General features: G+C 40.3%; 1 protein-coding gene across 4 annotated transcripts in view; it reads left to right on the forward strand.

The window, feature by feature from the left end:
* The window catches only part of LOC146525160 (multiple epidermal growth factor-like domains protein 11), a 289,529-nt gene that overhangs the window by 39,587 nt on the left and 229,461 nt on the right, over positions 1-20,481 (forward strand). The window lies entirely within an intron of this gene.

Below are 20,481 nucleotides of genomic sequence, written 5' to 3' on the forward strand. Positions count from 1 at the left end.
GAAACCATATGTGGGATTATTGACCTTTCTTGCCTTATCTGTTTGGAAAAATATTTAAACATTTTCCTTATTTACCATGGGTGAATACATTCCTCAGTAGAAAAAATGCACTGGCGGCGAATGGGGACCCAACCAAGATGGCGGCCCGCTATTGATTTTTTCTTACTTTCAAACTTTATTGAGGCATATCAATGTTACAGCCAGTGCCAATGCACTTCGCCTCTACGTCTCTACAAAACACAGAAAGTCCCCAAAAATTAGGGACAGCTAACTACCCTACCATATGCGGCACAGTGCACTTAAGTCTGGTCTTTTACCTGTGAAAATAGGCCGAGCAGCCGGTGAAGAACCGCTCTTAGCGGTCAACAGACACACCGGACTAATGGCGACCGCACTTCCTGCGCAGAAGCCAATGGGGTTGAACTTCACCCCGTAACGTTACGAAAATTTAGAAGCGTTTCTTAACAATTACTAACATAAAATGCTTCCCTTCAAAAAATAAATTTCACATTTCAAAAATAAAATCACAGTGAACACAACTTAGCTTGGCTAGCTACGTTAGCATAGTAGTTTGCGCCGGGGCTAACAACGTCCGCTATCTTTTAAAAATTATAAGACAATTACAGTGGTCTGCATTAGAGTAAATTCAGTGTTAAATTTTCAAAAAGAGCCCAACAATTTATGCTATTGCGGAATTAGCTGCTGTGTGTATATTAAAACACACAAACGCGGGGGCAAGCTAAGATGTATGTTATGTATGTTACATCGTTGTTTTAAAGTAAACTAACAAAATCCAGAGCAACTGCAAATATGTGTAATTTCGCATAAAATTACTCACCGTTCGCGACGAACACAGCTCTTTGATAAACCTTGAACACGTGCTGTTGAATATGTCCGCTTGAGTAGAAGAAGGGAACTGTGAGCTGTTTACACGTCATCAAGTTGTATTTTACATCGACAGAACTTAAAATTATATTGTTTTTTGATTAAAAGAAGATTTTAAATTCAGACAAATCACGATTATATATTGAGTAAAGAGGCATAATTTATGTGTCACCCGAACTCAATAAAATAAAAATTTTAATTAGGAAGTCTAACAGTATTTATGAACTTGATTTTTCATTTCACAACAACATATATATGTAAGTAATGACTAAAGGTCCCATTAATTACTTTTTAGAGTGTAGAAGAGCTGCCTGAAAGCCTCTGCTCGCCTTTCTACTTTTAAATAGCCTAGAAACCACGAGCAAACCAACCGTCCAAGAATGAACTGCTCTATTGGGCTGATACAGTACTATGAGGTCTGTAATATAAGACGTCGTCTGATTGCTTTGTAGACCTTGTATGTGAGGAGCAGAATTTTGAATTCAATTCTGGCCAATGAAGGGAAGCCAATACAGGAGAAATATGCTCTCTCTTTCTAGTCCCTGTCAGGACTCTTGCTGCAGCATTTTGGATTAACTGAAGGCTTTTCAGGGAGTTTTTTGGACTTCCTGATAATAATGAATTACAGTCGTCCAGCCTGGAAGTAATAAATGCATGAACTAGTTTTTCAGCGTCACTCTGAGACAGGATATTTCTAACTTTAGAGATGTTGCACAAATGGAAGAACGCAGTCTTACATATTTGTTTAATATGTGCGTTGAAGGACATGTCCTGGTCAAAAATGACTCCAAGGTTCCTCACAGTGTTACTGGAGGCCAAGGTAATGCCATCCAGAGTAAGAATCTGGTTAGATACCATATTTCTAAGATTTTCAGGGCCGAGTACAATAACCTCAGTTTGATCTGAATTAAGAAGCAGAAAGTTAGCGGCCATCCAGGTCTTTATGTCTTTAAGACATTCCTGCAGTTTAACTAATTGGTGTGTGTTATCTGGCTTCATGGACAGATAGAGCTGGGTGTCATCTGCATAGCAGTGTAAATGTATGCTATGTCTTCTAATGATGCTGCCTAGGGGAAGCATGTATAATGTAAACAGAATTGGTCCTAGCACTGAACCCTGTGGAACTCCATAATTAACCTCAGTGTGTGAAGAGGACTCTCCATTTACATGCATAAACTGGAGTCTATTAGATAGATATGATACAAACCACTGCAGTGCAGTACCTGTAATACCTACAGCATGTTCTAATCGCTCTAATAGGATATTATGGTCGACAGTATCGAATGCTGCACTGAGGTCTAGCAGGACAAGCACAGAGATGAGTCCACTGTCAGAGGCCATAAGAAGATCATTTGTAACCTTCACTAAAGCTGTTTCTGTGCTGTGATGAACTCTGAAACTGATCATCTGCAGAGGAAAAGGAAGGTTGGAGATTGGCCTAAAATAATCTAAGACAGATGGGTGAAGTGATGGCTTTTTAATTACTGCTACCCTAAAGGTATGTGGCGTGTAGCATATTAAGAAAGATAGTCTGATGATATTTAAAACTGAAGCATTAATTAATGTTGGGAGCTCTTCGGCCGATCTGTAGGAATCAGGTCTAAAAGACCAAATAAATACTCAAAATGAATTTCATCAATTGATCACTGGTGTAATGCTAAATGAGTGTATTGTGATTGTGCCTTTTGTGACGACTTGTTGGGCAAGATTTGTGTCTAAAAGTGCTAAATTTGACCTCTAGGCCATGTTAGGTTATAATCAGCTGGGGAAGTTCCAAAGTGGTATTCTACAAGAACTCAAAGTCAAATAGCTTTACGATATACTCTGCAGCTTTACATAAAATCTATATGATAAGATACATTCCTGATTGAACCTTTAAAGCTTTGTGCTTAATCAGCACCATACTTATGCTTCTAATCAATGTTAACGTGGGCAGGGTGGGGACCCGCCTGTCTGACTGATTAGAGAGAGTGAGCTGTGTGATCTATGGGTCTCTGGGTTTCACAAATACCTCACAGTGGCTCGGTTGCCTGACAGGCTTCACTCATGATTCACACAGCTGGCATTGCAGCACTCCTGTGGGAAAAGTTCCTGCTGGGATGTCAAGTGTTTGCATCAGTTGTTTGTACTTGCAGACCTTGATAAACGCCTTCATCGCCTTCACCTCCTTCTCTATAGCTTTTGACATAAATACCTTTTAAGTCTGGGATGCGTGCTCTGATTTAAATACAGTAGCATAACAAAGAAGGTGGAACTTGCAGTGTAGCGCTGATGGTCTCTGAGATTTTATCACTTTATGTTCTGGGCCATGTGTGATAGACACAGGTGATATCAGTCACTGTTGCCAGCCTTTGCCAAATGTGTCGTTCTGATTTAAGTTGCCCACGCCTCTTTCAGCCCACTTCAGTATTTTTGGTCAAGAGAGAGTCTCCATAATAGAAAAGCAGAAAGTGGGGCACCCGTGTTTCTGCAACTCCTTATTGTGTATGTGTGAGACTAAGACCACATCAACTATTTATGATCTGCAGACCGCAACCTCATTCAGGCATACGTTCAAAAGACAAGTAAGCAGCAGTCATTATACAGCTTGTGCTCATTATGCAGTATTGTACATTGATCCTGTTTTCATTTGCGAGATGTGTACTAGTTTGTATATAAATTAACACTGCGAGATACTTGGAAAGATTGGATGTTTTCATTAATGCATCATACTGATCACGCTCAATATGTCATCTGCAGAAGCAGGTCAATTATTGAGGGGATTTTTCTCTCTCGTCATGATGGTACAAACTGTCTGTTTGCACTTCAGTTTGAGTTTTCTTATATTTCTGTTGCTTTAACCTGTAAAAATTAGATTGTTTGGAACAGCATAGAAATGATCTGTGTATAGTACGCTGCCTCTCCAGTTGGAAACATTATATGAGTAATTTATTAGCAAAATACCTGCAGACCTCAAATTTGTAAAAGCAGGATATAAAACATGAGGCCAAAGGATGCAAATGTGCAAAAAGTTTAAATTGTAGGTAACTATGACGTATGATGTGAAGGCAGTGGTGGTAATCACATCACACTGAGTGTGTCATGGTCCTGGGTCGTGCGACCCAGTGTTTTGAGTTTTAGTCTATTTTGATGTTTATTGTTTGTTTAGGTTCATTAAGTTATTCTAGCTCATTTGTAATTATATTAGTATTATATTAGTGTTAAGTCTCCCTTGCCCTTCATGTGTTTATGTCTGTGTGTCTTATGTTGCCAAGTTCATGTTGTCGTTTCTGTCATCGTCCCCTGTACTCGGTCTCCCTGGTTTGTGCGTCTACCTGTCATGAGTCATGTCTGCGTGGTTATGTTTAGTTCATGTCATGTCTAATCTCCATGTTTCCTGTTTTACTTTGAAAGTCTGTATTTAATGTATTTAGTTTCACTTCTCCTGTCCTGTCTTTAGGTTCATGTGTGTCAGCTGTGCTCCCATGTGTAGCCACTTCCCCTGATCATCCCTCATGTGTATTTAGTCTCTGTGTTTCATGTCTGTGTCGTGTCGTCTGTGTTCCCACCTCCATGGTTTCACGGTCAGTCTTTGCAGTGATCACCATAGTCTCTGAGTCTTCTTAGTTTGTCACAGTATTAGTTTTCCCAGCTTAGTTTTAGTCTAGTTTAGTCACGCTATCCCTGCTGTGTTTGTACACTTTGTCTTCAGCCATAATAAAGGCTCGCTTTCTGTTAAGTTCACTCCCGTCTACTCACTTGTGTACGCACCTGGGTCCATCACACACACCACCGCACGGCCTGTCTCCGCAGATCGTGACAGAGTGAGTATAGGATGTGCAAAGCTGATTTGCTCAGCTGATTAAATGTGGGAAGTTCAAGGACTTAAAAGACCTTCAAGTGTTCGAAAAGTTCGCTGCAAAATGGACAGAGCTGGACACGCTGCACTTCAGATTTGTAATAATTCACCCTGTGTGACACTCACAATGCAAAAGTTATTCATGAGAAGAAAACTTGCTTTAAGACTGGTTCAAGACAAAACAATACGTTTGAATGGAAAAACTGAAAGACTGGCCAACATTCGTTGCGTTGACACGCAGAACTGTGACCAACCTGAGTGTCAGTAAAATCACCGGAAAAAGCCTAAAACTGGGAGCAGAAGAAGGAGATGGCACTGTGTCACGATGATACTGTAGCTTCCCACAGGAACCATCACTGGTGTACAGCACTTGCCATCAGTTGTACAAACACTGTTATGTTGAATGGGCTTAATTGAGCATATGAACAGAAGATAAGCTGCAAAAATAATCTATAAATATCCACCTTCAGTCAGAGCCTCTTTCATTACGCAGAGCTACACTTGCTTTAAAACACTAAAGCATTTAGACATCTCTTAGTATTTTGGTTAAAACGTGACAATGTTTTAATGCTTTAATGTGTTTTGGTACATTTAAATATTAAGGCTTTGTCTGTGCGATGGACCGAGCAGTGAAGGAAACTTAGGCACAGGTTAAAGTCCAAAAAGATGATTTTTTATTTAACCCAAAAAACATAATTGGTTAAATCATGCAAGAAGAATCAAAATCTTGGGCCCATAAAAGAGGTCAAAATAACAAAACTCTACTCAAAGTTGACAACACTACTGATAACTCAAACAAACTGACCTAACTTAACGAGACAAAGGGGAAACTTAAATAGTGGCTGATCAGCCCAGAAAAACACAAGAAGGGGTAAAACACACAAAACCTAACTAAACCAAACATAATGAACTCCAATTCCCCCCCATGGTCCCGAGTTATGGCATGAACCAATTTGCAGTCTTCCTTTAAAGCTCGCTCCGCCCCTTTTCCACCTCTTGGCTCCTTAATCAAGGGACTGGAACAGCTGCAACTAAGGTACCTCAGAAAACTAAAGATTAATCACACATAACAGTGTAAACTAAAATGTGCGCACTTATTTTAGAATGCAGTGTTATGTGGATATGTGAATTAACTCTAAACCAAAACCAGTTATTTATTGTCCTGTAAATTAATTCCTATATTTAAAGACGTGAATGCGATGTTACTTATAAGCCTCTACACTAACATGCTGGGTGTTACCACTGTGTGGCTGTAAGTGCAGCCATCACAGTCTGTTTTACAGAATCTGGGTCTGTTTGTCCTTCTCAGTGCACTGCTGTCTTGTGGGGATACTCTTTTTTCCAAATGGTAGAAAATCTGCACCCCACTTAAGGCTAGTGTAAACAGTGACTCCTCTATGCTCTATTTACATATATGAAATTTTGCTAAATAGACTGGTTCTTTTGTAGCGCTTTTCTACTCTATCAAAGCGCTTTACACAACTTGTTCATTCAACAATTTGCACAAGCATTTTTTGTGCTTCCTATCTAACATTCACACACATCTATACTCCGATGGATGCATCAGAGAGCAACTTCGGGTTAGTATCTTGGCCAAGGATATTTGGCATGCAGACTGGAGCAAACTGGGATTGAACCACCAACCTTCTGGTTACCTTCTGGTTAGTAGGTGACCTGTGATCTGCTGTTTAATTTTAACACATATATCTGCACACCTAACATTACACACAACATACTTCAGTTGAACTGTATCCCCATACAAAAGCAGTAACTGTACTATTGTACACTAATCTTTAAGATTGACTGAAGCGTCAAATGTTCAGTGGCTATTTTTGACAATCCGGTTGCTTAGTAAAGGAGGAGCTGAAACACTAATACAAGTGAGATATTTGACTTGTGATTTTATAATATAAAGAACTCACAAAGCATTAAAAAAGTTATTTGGATCATTTAACCCCCGTGTTGTCCTGGGGGTCATTTTTAACCCCAGAGGACAAAAGGAGTATGGCGATCAGGAGGACATTACGAGGGTTAATAGTCCAATACAATCCAATACACACTTTATAATACAGTGGACAGTGAACCAGCAGCACGGTGATGCATTTCTCAGCACCGCTGCCTCACACACAATTACTCCAGCTTCCACCCAGTAAGATACACGTAAGGTTAACTGGTTCTAAATTGTTGGATGTGGCAAACTGCTTAAAGTGTATAGAATAAAGCACTGTATGAACATGCAGCTAAATGGGACTTGTGGTATAATCTTGTGTTTTTGAGTTTTGCTTTCACTTACTGGTTTCATTTGAACTAATTTTAGGTTTAGGGACAAAAACAAATCAGATTAAATTCAAACGGAAAGCTAAAATCACATGGCAAATCCTTTTCTCCTCCTCCTCTCCCTTAGCTTCCCTGCTTAGCCTCTTATGTCCTTGTCTAGTCTCGTGTTTTTTGTTGTACTTTTCCCTGGAACACTCTCTCACAGTCTGTTCACTAAAACCTAAAAGAGGAATTATGGATTGGATCAACTGGTCCCTAAATCCAATTGACATCCTTTCTCAATGAGAAGTTTGGGCTCGGGTGAGCCTGAGTGCTGAAGATATCTACCTATTCGGAACCATGGTAACAGGGTTCTGGCTGATCGGAGCTGGCTTGGCTTTGACTTATCGAAGAATTAAGGAAGCAGAACCGGCTGTTCAAACCCCCACAAGGCTGCCCGCTGGGATTGAAACGATGGGAGAGGCGTGAGTTTCTCAAAATGGGCTCATTGAGTCAGCACGGATAAGATCTTGGAGAGGCTATGGCTGCTGTGAATACTCAGAATAAGATCTCTGACTGCAGACTGGATACATCTCGGAAGGGCTCGCTCGGAATAACATCTCTGGGTGCAAATTGGGTGACATCTCGGGGAGGCTCACTGCTGTGAGTTCTCAGAATCGGCTCCTTGAGCACAAGAAATGACAACATCACAGAACGCAAGTATGGCGAAGCTCGCGGCTCTCCAACGGGAGATTGAGAGACCAGTGTTGGACTGTAGAACTGCTTTGAAATTCATATGAGCTGTTCGCACTAAAGTAAAAACCACCATCACTTCATGCGGATACCCTTTGGTACCAGTTGCGGTCTCGAGGCTGGAGCCGAAAAACAACTCCCTGATAACGACTGTGTTTAGTCTGTTCTTCCCGTCCATGCAAGGCCACCTGGGTTGGCTGGAAGACTGTTTACTTAGCCTGGCAGGGCGAAGGACACTGTCTCAGCTGAACTCTGGACACGCACACACACACATATACACATGCAGATATACACTCATCCCCCCTCCCTTTCCAAACGCCTTCGACGCTTATTCCCTTCCGATGCTGACGGTGGATCAAGGAGACCAGCGCACGCAGGCCCGGATGTACTGTCTACACTGGCTGTCTCTCACCCTTTACCCACCCCTGTTGCCTGTTGCTTGTCATGTGTTTCTTTGGTGCATTAAGAGTTTTTTCATGTGCAGAGGTGTTTTTTTCTGTTCTCAAACTGATCTCCCTGTTGGAGCTCAGTCCGGGGGGAGTTATTTTTTCTCCTTATCTTTCCTCATGTGGTGCATTTTCCATTGTTATACCTCTCTGACCTGTCTTCCCCATGTGATGTTTGTGTAATGTATGTATGGTCGGAGGGTATGATGGCGCCGCCATTGCGTGCAATAGGTTGGCAGCCTTATGAAATTTCCCCTTGTGGGACTAATAAAGGTATATCAATGTCAATATCAATGTCTAGTTTAGACAATAACATGTGCCTACTGAAATCTGTCAGATTACCCGGCGTGCTAATCTGTATGTGACTACATCTTTGGCCAAATGTGTCTGAGAGCAGTCGGGTTGATTCTGTTTAATTTTAGACTAAACGATGTCTGGACAATCTAGCAGCAGCGACATGTCAAATAGCATCTTACATTCAAGCATTCTTAATTACACAGTTAACCCTCAGCGAAACATTGTAATGATAACATGATCATTGGCAGCATGTTGCAATGTGCATTTAGCTCAAAGCTGTCAGTTCAATTCAGTTTTATTTATATGACACCAAATCACAAATAACAGTCACCTCAACCAACTATATTCTATTATTGACACTCAAGAACAAGCATAAGAAAAAAATCCCTTTTTTAAGAGGAAGAAGCATCCAGCAGAGCTGTGATCGGGAGTGAGGAAGAAGAAGAGTAGCAGTGATAAATAACTAGTGATTAAATCCTGTCAGCACAGTTCACATTGTTGCCTCACAGCAAGAAGGTACTGATTCCAGCATCAGGCCGTCTTTCTGTGTGGAGTCTGCATGTTCTCCCTGTGTTTGCCTGGGTTCTCCCCGGGTAGTCTGACTTCCTCTCACAGTCCAAAGACATGCAGTTAGTGGGGTTAGGTTAATTGAAAACACTAAATACTAGGGGTGCAACGATACACAAAATTCACGGTTCGGTTCGATATTTTTTCGATACAAAAAAATGTTCATGCTTTTTTAATAAGTCATTTATTAAAATTATAAATATATATTTTAACTCAAAAGTACAGTTTTTAAATTTAATGTTGTTGAAACAACAAAGTAATAAAAAAATAAATCTATCTGATCGAGGAATCGCTCATCTTTGGAAAAGAGAGTTTATTACAGAGAAATGTCTCTTTCCAAAATAAAAGCTATACTATACGCTTCTTCTGGGCTATATTCTCAGCAGCATATTAAACATATCAGGTCCCCATGAGGAGAATCATGTGCTAACGGCTGTCTAAATGACTCGGGTAAAGTTTGTAGCATGCGTGCTTGTTGTTTTTGTCTGCTTCCACTTGTCTTTGCACTAGGATGATGTCGGAGTAAATGTGCAGTCATATTCGTTGTGTTCCCACTAGTGCTGTCAGCGCTAATCTGAAATGATGTTAACGCCACAACATGGCAAATCTCCGTTAACGAGCTACCGCGGATCGCCCCGTGCGTGGGGCTGGACGGCGTCAACACGTTAACGAGCTAACTGCGCTAACGCACTAATTCCCACCAATTGAGCATTGCTGGCACATCCGACATACTGTTTTACTTTAGTCCATGACGCGCTTACCTTCAGGGTCATACGTCACATGAAAACCAAAATAGTTCCAAACGCCAGATCTGAATGAGGGTGGGGGAGGTTCAATTTGCCATGTTGCAACGAGAGCTTAGCTTCTGTCTCGCTAGCTTGCCCTGCGCTCAGTGAATCTGCGTTCGACTACTCCGCCTAGGCTGCACTGTCGAGCGCAGATCCACTGAGCGCTCAACACAGACAGCATCGTCAGAAGGAAAGTTGATAAAATAAATTAAAATTTTTGTATTGTTCGATATATATGCGTACCAAACCGAAAGCACTGTATCGAACGGTTCAATATCGATACGAGTATCGTTGCACCCCTAATAAACAGGTGTGAGTGTGGTTGTCCATGAGTTAGCCCTGCGACAGACTGGTGACCTGTCCAGACCTTAAGCCCAATCTTAAAAGTAGAAAGGGCTTAATAGACTGAAGAGTCCTCTACTGGCCAGTCAGCCTGACTTCATAGAGGTGGATGAGAGGAAGATGTTAGTCAAGCTAAACTGTCTAAAACATACATGTGAATGCATTATTGCTCCCACTCGCACCCTCTGTATTTATATATATAGAAACCACATGTACATAGTATAGTATTTTGCCTTCTTTATACACCTTTTTTCTTATTTAATATTTTATTATTTTTCTGATCCATTTCTTCTTTCTGACCCTTGTGCTTCAGTAACAGTGAATGATGTTGCGAGGGCAGGCTTTATTTGTAACATAATTAAAAAATGTGCCGCCTTAAGAATCTGAAGAAGAGCAGAGCAGCGTAAAACCTGAGACAGTGTTTATGTTTTCTGTCAAGAATTATATTTGAAGAAGAGTGTGAGAAATGACACTGGCAGCGTCTCCTAACCTTGTCAGCTGCTGTCAGTGTAGAACATTTTACCGGCTGTATTTATGCAGCTGCACTAGCAGAATTTCTCGAATGTGATGGAGCAGGTTATCTCAGTGTTACGGTTTCACATTAGACTTTGCCAATTCAGGGCATTGTGATGTTTTATTGTGTTGCATTTTACATAGATGACAGATGCTTTTCACTCACTCACTGTTCTGATTCTGCCCTGCATGCTGTGTTCTTTCTAAGAAGCTATTACTCCATTGTCCTTGATACTGAACGTGAGCTACAAACAATGGCTTTCCTATGACTTATTATACACTAAGTTAAAGTAAATGTCCCAAAGACCAAATGAACTGGGAGGATTATATAAATGACTCCGGTAAATTCTGCTGTGATTCTTTTCTTCTTTTTCTTTGGTCACTTTAGGGGTCAGCCAGAAACATGGATGTATAATAAAAATATATACATTATGCATATTGGGGCAGCTGAGACTCAGGAGGAAGAGTAGGTCAGTAACCAGTTGGAACTGGTAACTTTTCTAGTCTGCATGTCAGCGTATCCTGCAACAAGATACTAACCTCTGAGTTTCCCCTGATGCGTCCATCTGAGTGTGAGTATAGAAAAAATGCCTATATGAAAGTGCGTGTGATTGGATGAATGATGCTTGTTGTAAAAAGTGCTCCGAGTGCTCGCTGAGAGTAGAAAGCCATTTATCATATCATGAATTAAAAAATGCATGCACATACATAAATATGGCAATTTAAAACTGTTATTTATGAATGAGACGATGCTTCTTAATATATTTTTCCATTTGCATGAAGTAGGGATGCACCGATACCACTTTTTTGGACACGAGTACGAGTACTTGCATTTCAGTACTCGCCGATACCGAGTACTTAATAAAAACATGATTTAAATTTACAGGTAACAGCTTTAGTCCTATAATTTAACAAAAAACAAACAAACAAGGGACGAGTTTGGAATTAAGAACATTTATTTAAAATGAAAAGCATGTTGTATGCAACATATTACAGAATGAATAATTATAAAAAAACAAAATTTAATTTTAAATTTGTTCGTCTGTTTCTCTGTTTAGAAGTCTCACTAGCACAGTCACAGCTGGGATGACATCAGAGGCTAGTGCGTCGTAGCTGCTCACTTTTTTAGTTAGTTCCTCAAAGGGGGCGAGGATGGCAACAGTCGTCTCCATAAGAGCCCATTGGTGAGCGGTGAGATAGTCAGGGAGTTCGTGCTCGGACACCCCCAGCACTCGCTTTTGCTCGATGAGGGACTGGAGCATGTAATACGTGCTGTTCCAGCGCGTCTGTACGTCCTGCTGCAGTCTCTTTATTGGCTGGTTGAGCTGTCCCTGAATGTCCTCGAGGCGGGAGTAGGCTAAGGCCGAATGTTTAAAATGCCCAACTATTTTCCGTCCCACTGCTGTAGCATCAGCTATGCTCCTCTGTGCTAATAAGCGTGGGTAAATAAGCGTGGGTAAACTCTTTGTACTCGTTGTCGTGTTTTTGGTGCTTGATTAAATTACTTGTGTTAAATGCGCTACCTTTTGAGCCTCCTCTGGACAATTTCGCTGAGCACAATTTGCAGTCCGCCTTTGTTTTCGCGTCTTCGTTCACTTTGAAATAGTTCCACACGGCTGACATGTCTCGCCTGCCCTTCTCTCAGCTCTGAGCTGCAGCCGGGGCCTGGGGGCGGGCACTCGGCGCCTGTGATTAACCCCTTACATGCCGCTCAAACATAGACAGGTCTCAGACCGTGGTATCGGTCCCCGGTATCGGGGGACTTTTAACGAGTACGAGTACTTTAGAAAATGTGGTATCGAGGCCGATACTCAATACCAGTATCGGTATCAGTGCATCCCTAGCATGAAGCATAGAACCAGATTTCGTCCATGTGACTGGCACACAGTCCTGTGGCATCGCCTTATAATGTAACGTCAAATCAGAAGCATACTGCAAACTAATCTTTGGTAAGGAGGACCATCCCACCGTGTTTTACAGGATGAAGTGATCTTGACAACAATATCACCTTTGACTGTGATACATGGTATAAAGCTTCTGGGAGGAGCATGCAGATAAAAACGAATCAAGCTCAGTTAAAACTGTAGAGTTTCCAGTCAGGTGACATTTCTCTTGGCCTCACTGTTATGAAGCTGATATTGACTCGAGAAATTGGATTCCTACCACATCCTTCAAGTCCCAGAACCAGGCAGGCAGTCTGTCTCTAGTTATATTGTGACAACACCTTCAAAAATCTCAATATTCAATAAATTTCACCATTTAAGACATAAGAAGTATAATAAGGCTGTAATATGTACATTATCTAATATCTATAATATCTAATAATATGTTTACTTGACATATTCAGTAATGTGCATACATTCTTATATTTGTACATTTATTCTCATATTCCTATTCTTATATTTTGCTTTGTTTCTTATGTTTCTTGTATTTTGCACACGTCTGTTGCTTGTGAAGCTTGCACACAAGAAATCCACTCACATGTGCTGAACCAGTGTCCCAGTAATGTGATGTGACAATAAAAGGGATTTGATTTGATCAAAAACCTCAGACAATGTCACACAGATGTGTGTGCGTGCATGCGTGCGTGTATGTTGGCGAAAAAGTGCAACTGATACTTAAATATTGATACTGCAGAAAATGTGTTGTGCTTCATTTCTATTTGGATATGATCAACAACATCAGGGTTACTGGTTACTTTGTTACAAGCCTGTGATGCACTCACTAGTTTAAGCTTTGACAGAGCTAAAATTCTCAGTTTATGCTGAAGTGTTTTTAAAGCTACGTCCACACGTACACGGATATTTTTGAACACAGAGATTTTCCGTTTTTGTTTTAAAAAATAATCCCGTCCACACGTAAAGGCAGAAATGAAGGAAAACGCTGCTAGGAACATGCCAAAGCAACAGGTGGCGCTATATTCCTAACCGTGCAGAAATGTTGGCCAATCAGAAGTCTAGAAGCCTCGGTGGGAAAAAGTAAACAAAGCTGGGGCATAGAAGCAGAACTGAGTCATATGTGTGGAGGGACAGTAACTGTGTGTGTATATGTAAGCATTTAAACACTGCAGAGACAATTAACAGTAACAGTATTGTAGAAATTCATTTCACCGAAACAATAACGTGGCGCACAGTGTGACGTCAAAAAAGGCGCACATCTTTGACGCTGCGTTTTCTCAGTTTTTCTCGTCCACACGTAAATGCAAAAACGGAGTTTTCAAAAATATCCACCCTGGCCGGAGGTTTTAAAAACCTCAGTTTTCATTGACCGAAAACGCCGTTTACGCGTGGACGAAAGGTGCAAACGCATAGAAAAATCTGCGTTTTCAAAAATACCCGGGTACGTGTGGACGTAGCCTAAATCTCACTGCAGCCTGTGATGTCTGTGACCCGAAACATCCGACTCCAGGGTCGTTCTTTTGGCCCTGCAGTTTTGGAAGTGTTACCAGCTGTTTCAGCCAGTAACTGTTTCAGGTGTAAATAGGATAAAACCTCAGCCTATGAAAAGACTTTTTGGGGTATTTTTTTCTGGAAATCTTGCAGCCATAATTAAACATACTCACTGATTCCTTCATTGATCAAACCTTCATCAAGATGCAGTGATGTAAAACAATAGCCTGGTATATTATCTTGAGAAGTTCTTATGAGGTCAAGGATACCGTTGAAGCGGTCATTTGCTGGATGTCTTTGTAACTTTGTTCCTGGGATTTTTCTACCCCTCAAGTAATTTTGCTCATTAGAGGATCACCAGAGGGATGGATATATTCCTCATGCTGTTGATGGTGTGACCTATAGAGATTTCTGTGCTGTTGTTCAGCCTGTTTAGCAAGTTTAATAAGAGCTAATATTTGAAATCCATTTGCAGTGAAATGCAAGAACCCCTTAATCAACAAAAGCAGCGGGTTTTAAAGATAGAAGGGACTTAGAGTGATCAATTTATTGACCGGGCTCCATCACCATCAATACCACCCCCTCCATCCTTAGCTCCCCTTCGTCTATAGGTGACCATTGATCAAGGCGAGATGAAGGGTGATTGGGTGGATTAGGGTGATTTCACAGATTGATGCATTGCCAGTTGAGCATTTAGCACTTAAAGGCACAGCGACAGAGGAAGAGGACATGCTGCGTAGGTCACTTTAGTTACCACACACCACCTCCACGATCATAGTAAAAGCTGTGCATTATTTCTTAAACTACAGCTTTGAACTTGGTGAGACAGTCCATGCAGAGCTGAACTGCTAACAGTGCTGATTAGTAAAAATGCCCAATTAATAATATTATTATTAACAATCAAGTCTTATCTATTTCTGAACAAACGTTTCTAGTTGTGAAATACGTTTTAAATATTTCTCTCCTCCAAGGATGTTAGGTTGTGTCATTTAGGAAGCTGACAGTAGTTTAGCTTTTTAATTCTTGCTGCTGTTGCAACATAAAAGCTTCTCTTCTCTAGTAGTAAACTGTGTGCTGCTCTGCCATCATTTGACTTTAAATTACCAAGTACCAGTAGTCTCCAAAGAGCCCTTGAAGGCCGCTGACTGGTCTTTTTTCACTGTCAGGAAACTGTAAGTTTCAATCACAGGGGAGCTGTGGCAGTCCACAGAAGAAGACCCAGAAGAAGACCCAGTAAGCAGTGTGGAAAAATACAACAAGCGAGCTTTACTTAAAGATTAACACGTAAAAAGAACATTTAAACAAAGCATAGAGTCAGGCAATATTGGATTGTGTGGGTCCCCTGCCAAAAACTAAATCCGGCAGTGGCAGTGCCCTTCCAATATTACATTTTCAAACGGCTCACCTATATTCAGAAAAGACAGAAACACCTAGAAAAAAATTGAGACAAACTCATCTCCTACTCAGGGGTCCAACTCTGTCTTTACTCTGGCGATCGTGGCTCAAGAGTTGGGTGTTCGTCTTGTAATCGGAAGGTTGCCTGTTCGAGCCCCGGCTTGGACAGTCTTGGTCGTTGTGTCCTTGGGCAAGACACTTCACCTACCGCCTACTGGTGATGGTCAGAGGGGCCGATGGTGCGATATGGCAGCCTCGCTTCTGTCAGTCTGCCCCAGGGCAGCTGTGGCTACACCTGTAGCTGCCTCCACCAGTGTGTGAATGTGAGAGTGAATGAATAGTGGAATTGTAAAGCACTTTGGGTGCCTTGAAAAGCAATATATAAATGCAATCCATTATTATTACTCTCACTTGGAGCTGAAAAAACAGCCTTTATTTAGGAGCAGGCTTCGAACTCTCTTTGTGTTGAGAGAATTAAACTTCATCCCAAAATTTTTTGGTGGCATGTGAACTTTAATTTTAAAGCATTCAATGTAAATTTACAGTTTAAAGTCAAATACAATGGTTGGCATGTGACACATGATTTTACTTTTATTTGCTCAAAGAAATTCTATTTCAAAAACTCCTACCAGGTCTCTCTTTATCAGGTAGTGTGCTTTTTCCACTTTTACATCATGAGTGCACAAAACATTTTGCACGCTTGAGTTGTCAGAGGCGCACACACAGACCTGTCCTAGATTCAGCGCTGAACGTAGCCTAATCCTGGTTTGAGAATCTGGAGCTGTGTTTGTGCTTTTTGCTTCTTGCTTGCAGTTGTGAAACTGCTGCAGCCTCATAAAATCCACATGAATCCATGTGAGTACAGTGCAGCGCACATTTATTTTAGTTTTAAATGTAGATAAAATATTGTGTATTTTAACATGTTGTACATTAAAATAAAATTAGTAGCAATAATAATAATAGTAATAACTTTTTTTTATCATCATTTGTATTGAGGCAACCGCTCCCATGAGTGATATGGATAGAGATATCCGTCTAGATCAGGGGTCGGCAACCTGCGGCTCTTTAGTGCTTATACTGCAGCTCCGTGTGGTTTGGGAAAATAAATTAGAAGTATTTATCTGAAGTACATTTTATTTATGTTCGTTCTTTTTTAACTTGTAGTTCTAAAGTGGAAGATTATTGTGATTTTGAAATATAAAAATAAAATTATATTCTATTATTTTTTCATCGCTCAAAATAAACGTCACACTCGCGGAAGCCGGTGTACTCGCCGAAACACCGTGCATTTATCGAGACTTTCAACCCCAGGTAGGCCAATTATGGATCTTCAGATCCACATTATGTCAGCAGCTCCACCGTGAACTTTGTTAGAAACAAACACGCTCACGCCTCACAGACGACAGCTTACAGTCCTGCGTAAAGATGAAAGTGACTTCGTACAGCCCCGATCTGCAGACGCTGTGCGCAGAGGTTCAGGACCATAAGTCTTATTGTAAACATATAACAGCAAACCCGACGATGTTTGCATGAACACACTTTTCAGCATCTATTGACCACTTTTCACACACGGTTGCTGTACGCATACAGCTGGCTGTAGCTTTGCAGCTCACAGCCCGACACACACCAACAACAGCACAGACGTTAAGGCGGCGAGGCGTGATTGCGGGTGCCGCTCAGGTGCGTCCGCCTCCCCTGCAGCGGCGCTGCAGACCACGCCCCGCCACACACATTAACCAGGTAAAATACATATTTAGGGAGAATTTTGCAAACATCTATTTTTCATCTTTTAGCAGCATAGAGCTTTTTTCCAATTACTTTTTAAAAGTCAGGTCAAGGCTCCAAAAGCACAAAGGAGATATAAGTTTTTGTTTGCTGGATCATTTTAGTTCAGCTTTCCTTTTGTTATATTTCTTTAAGAGTTCAAAATGTGTTAATTACCTAAATAAAATGTTATTTTCTCTGTAGCACTTCATGGATTTCATAAGCAACACACTGTAGTTGTTCTCAAAGCATAAAGGTAAAAACAGTATATACAGTGTTATCTTCATTTTAGATGTCAAAAAGTATTTGCGGCTCCCAGTGTTTTCTTTTGCGTGGAAACCGAGTCCAAATGGCTCTTTGGGTGTTAAAGGTTGCTGACCCTGGACTAGTCACTAATAATCAGTGACTAAATATGGACTTTACATTATATTTTACACATCACCAATAAAAACAGTAAAACAGTGGGAGTTTGCAAACAGGAAGTTTGTGCATGTTTTTTAAAACTGCATTTTATTGTGCAACAACTTTTGCATGAAAGGCATAAAAATGCATTTAGAAACCAGAAGGTTGAACTAAAACCTAACTGTGCAGACACAGAGAGCAAAATAAAACAGCAAATTCCAAACTTTTTTGGAGAACAGGGAGCACACAAGAGGACATTAAAGAATAACCTTAAACAGAACAAAGGAAATGATACAAAGGACGGCACAGCAGACAAATGACTACAAAAGATAACAAAACAACACAGGAAGCGAGAATCATTAAAACCTGGAACACCCAGAGATAATAAAAAAGTAATAGCAATGATAACAATTAACAGTGAAGGACCAGGAGCGAACACTGAGGAAGCAACATTAAGTCTTTGTTAACTCGAGCAGCGGTCCCCAACCTTTTTTGTGCCACAGACCGGTTTATGTCCGACAATATTTTCATGGCCTTTAAGGTGTCGCGGATAAACAAAACAAATTCAGTACCGGTACCAAAAAAAGATATATATATCTATATATATATATATATCTATATATATATATATATATATATATATAGATATATATATCTCTATATATCTATCTATCTATATATATATATATATATATATATATATATATATATATATATATATATAGATAGATAGATAGATAGATATATTATATAGATATAGAGATAGAGATACTTTTTTTTCCAGTGGCCCTAATCCTCTTCCGTAGTAAAGTAACAGCTGTGTTCTGTAAAATATATGTGAAACTGTGAAAGACGTGTTTGGTTTGTGTGCAGCTCAGTAAATGAAAGTCGTAAGATTCCTGTGTTCGTCTGTGAATGTTTCCTCTCTAGTTACAGTAACAGAATCTTCTTTCTTTCCAATAAAACCTGCTTGTATTTCAAGCTCCACAAAAACCTGCATACACAGCTTTTACAACCTCAACCCTGTCGTCACTGATCTATACAAAGTAACCCACCAAGGTCCCACTTGAATTTTTAGAATAAAGAAATAAAAATGACAAGTCAAAAGCAGACATTCATTCATGGTTTCACCATAATTGGAAAACATTCCAGACCGAATTGAAATTGTTTTGTTTGAAAGCTGTTTTTTAAACATTATTTAATACTTTGCAACTTGAGTTGGTTTGTGTGCAGCCTGACAGCTTGTTGGTGGGCACAGAACTATGAAACAGAACATAATGAACTGTCTTCACCAGTCACACTAGTGGAGCTGTTTTTACTTTGTGTTTGTGTGTCCTTAAGTCAAAACGTGAACCTGCAGACACTGCTGTGCTTTATGTTTCCCCGTCTCTGCAGAGCCACTGAGCAAGATACATTCTGAAAACTTTACAGGTGTAGTTCAGATCAAAATGAGGACTCTGTTCAAAAATGTATATTATTCGACCCAGGAATACTGAGTACTTATATAGCCAGAGATGATCTTGCTATGAAATTGCACCAGCCATGACACCCTTCAATATACTGATTGATGACAACATTATTATGTGAATTCCTGCTCCAGATGCGTGTCTCCATGAACATAACAACACCAGCTATGCTGTTGTGGCTGGTAAAAAATTTACTAATGACCTCTGACTACTCATGGATGTGAACTTCAGGATGCTGACAGGTATTACAGTTATATGGATGCTTCAGGCAGAGATCCCAGTTTGTGTTTTTGGAGTTGGGCTTCCAGTGTTTCTTCATTTTTAAAAAATTGGGTCATTTAAAAAAAAAAAAAAAATCCTAAACATACCTCAAATGTTGTCCTCTGGATAGCTGGTAAATGCTTCAGGTGCAGCAGATAAAAACAGACTTGGTGAATAAGGATCAGCATCTTCGAATTATGTGTTTTAAAGGTGCGCTACACAATCTGATGGCAAAAGAACAAAGATGAATGACACATGAGTGCTTCTGCCATGTGTCTCTCAATATAATCCTTAGAAAACCTCTAAATATAGCTGTGATTTTCAGTGTATGCCTGTATGTTTCCCCAGTGCTGCATAATAAATCAGACCCACTTCCTCTATAAACTCATAATACCAGTGTCTGTAAGTCTTCTCTGCAACTCTGTGTATCCTCACTATCTGACAGCGCGGCGCTTTAAAACGCTCACGATGAGACATTCATCAAGGCTGGAGAAATATTGTTACAAAACAATAAAACAGCGTTTTTATTGATTTTTCTGTCACTTTGAGTTTGTCGTTATGAGAAACAGTAACCACTGAAAACAAAGCCAACACGTGTCACTGACAGAAAAAAGGCAGTAATGTATTATGCAGAAGATTTAAGAACTAAAGTGCAGATGCTTCCAAAATATATTGAGTCGTTTTCATTTTTATTTCAGTTAATTTTAAAGTGCAACAATTAGAAAAAAGCTACTTCAATTTGCTGCCATTAAACTAGTTCTCATGTCAGCTTTTGAAGCTGCAGCGCTCGATATGACGTTTTGAGAATCACGGGGAAATGTGCCACAGCTCTGTGCATTTAAGCCAGCGGTCCCCGACCACCACAGACCAGTGTAATGTCAGACAATATTTTCACGGACCGGCCTTTAAGGTGTCGCCGATAAATACAACAAAATAAAATAATACGACCTCGACCAAAACTGGTATTTTGTAAATATAATAAGAAACACGAATTCACTGTGTAATTGTGTAACTTTATTAGCAGCGTCCTCCAAAAATGCGCCAACAACATTGAGAGTAGGGCTGGGCGATATGGCCTAATATTCATATTGCGATATAATTTGAAGCATGTGCGGTAAC

This window comes from Neolamprologus multifasciatus, chromosome 1 (genome assembly GCF_963576455.1).
Source record: "Neolamprologus multifasciatus chromosome 1, fNeoMul1.2, whole genome shotgun sequence".
In the NCBI taxonomy this organism is placed as follows: domain Eukaryota; kingdom Metazoa; phylum Chordata; class Actinopteri; order Cichliformes; family Cichlidae; genus Neolamprologus; species Neolamprologus multifasciatus.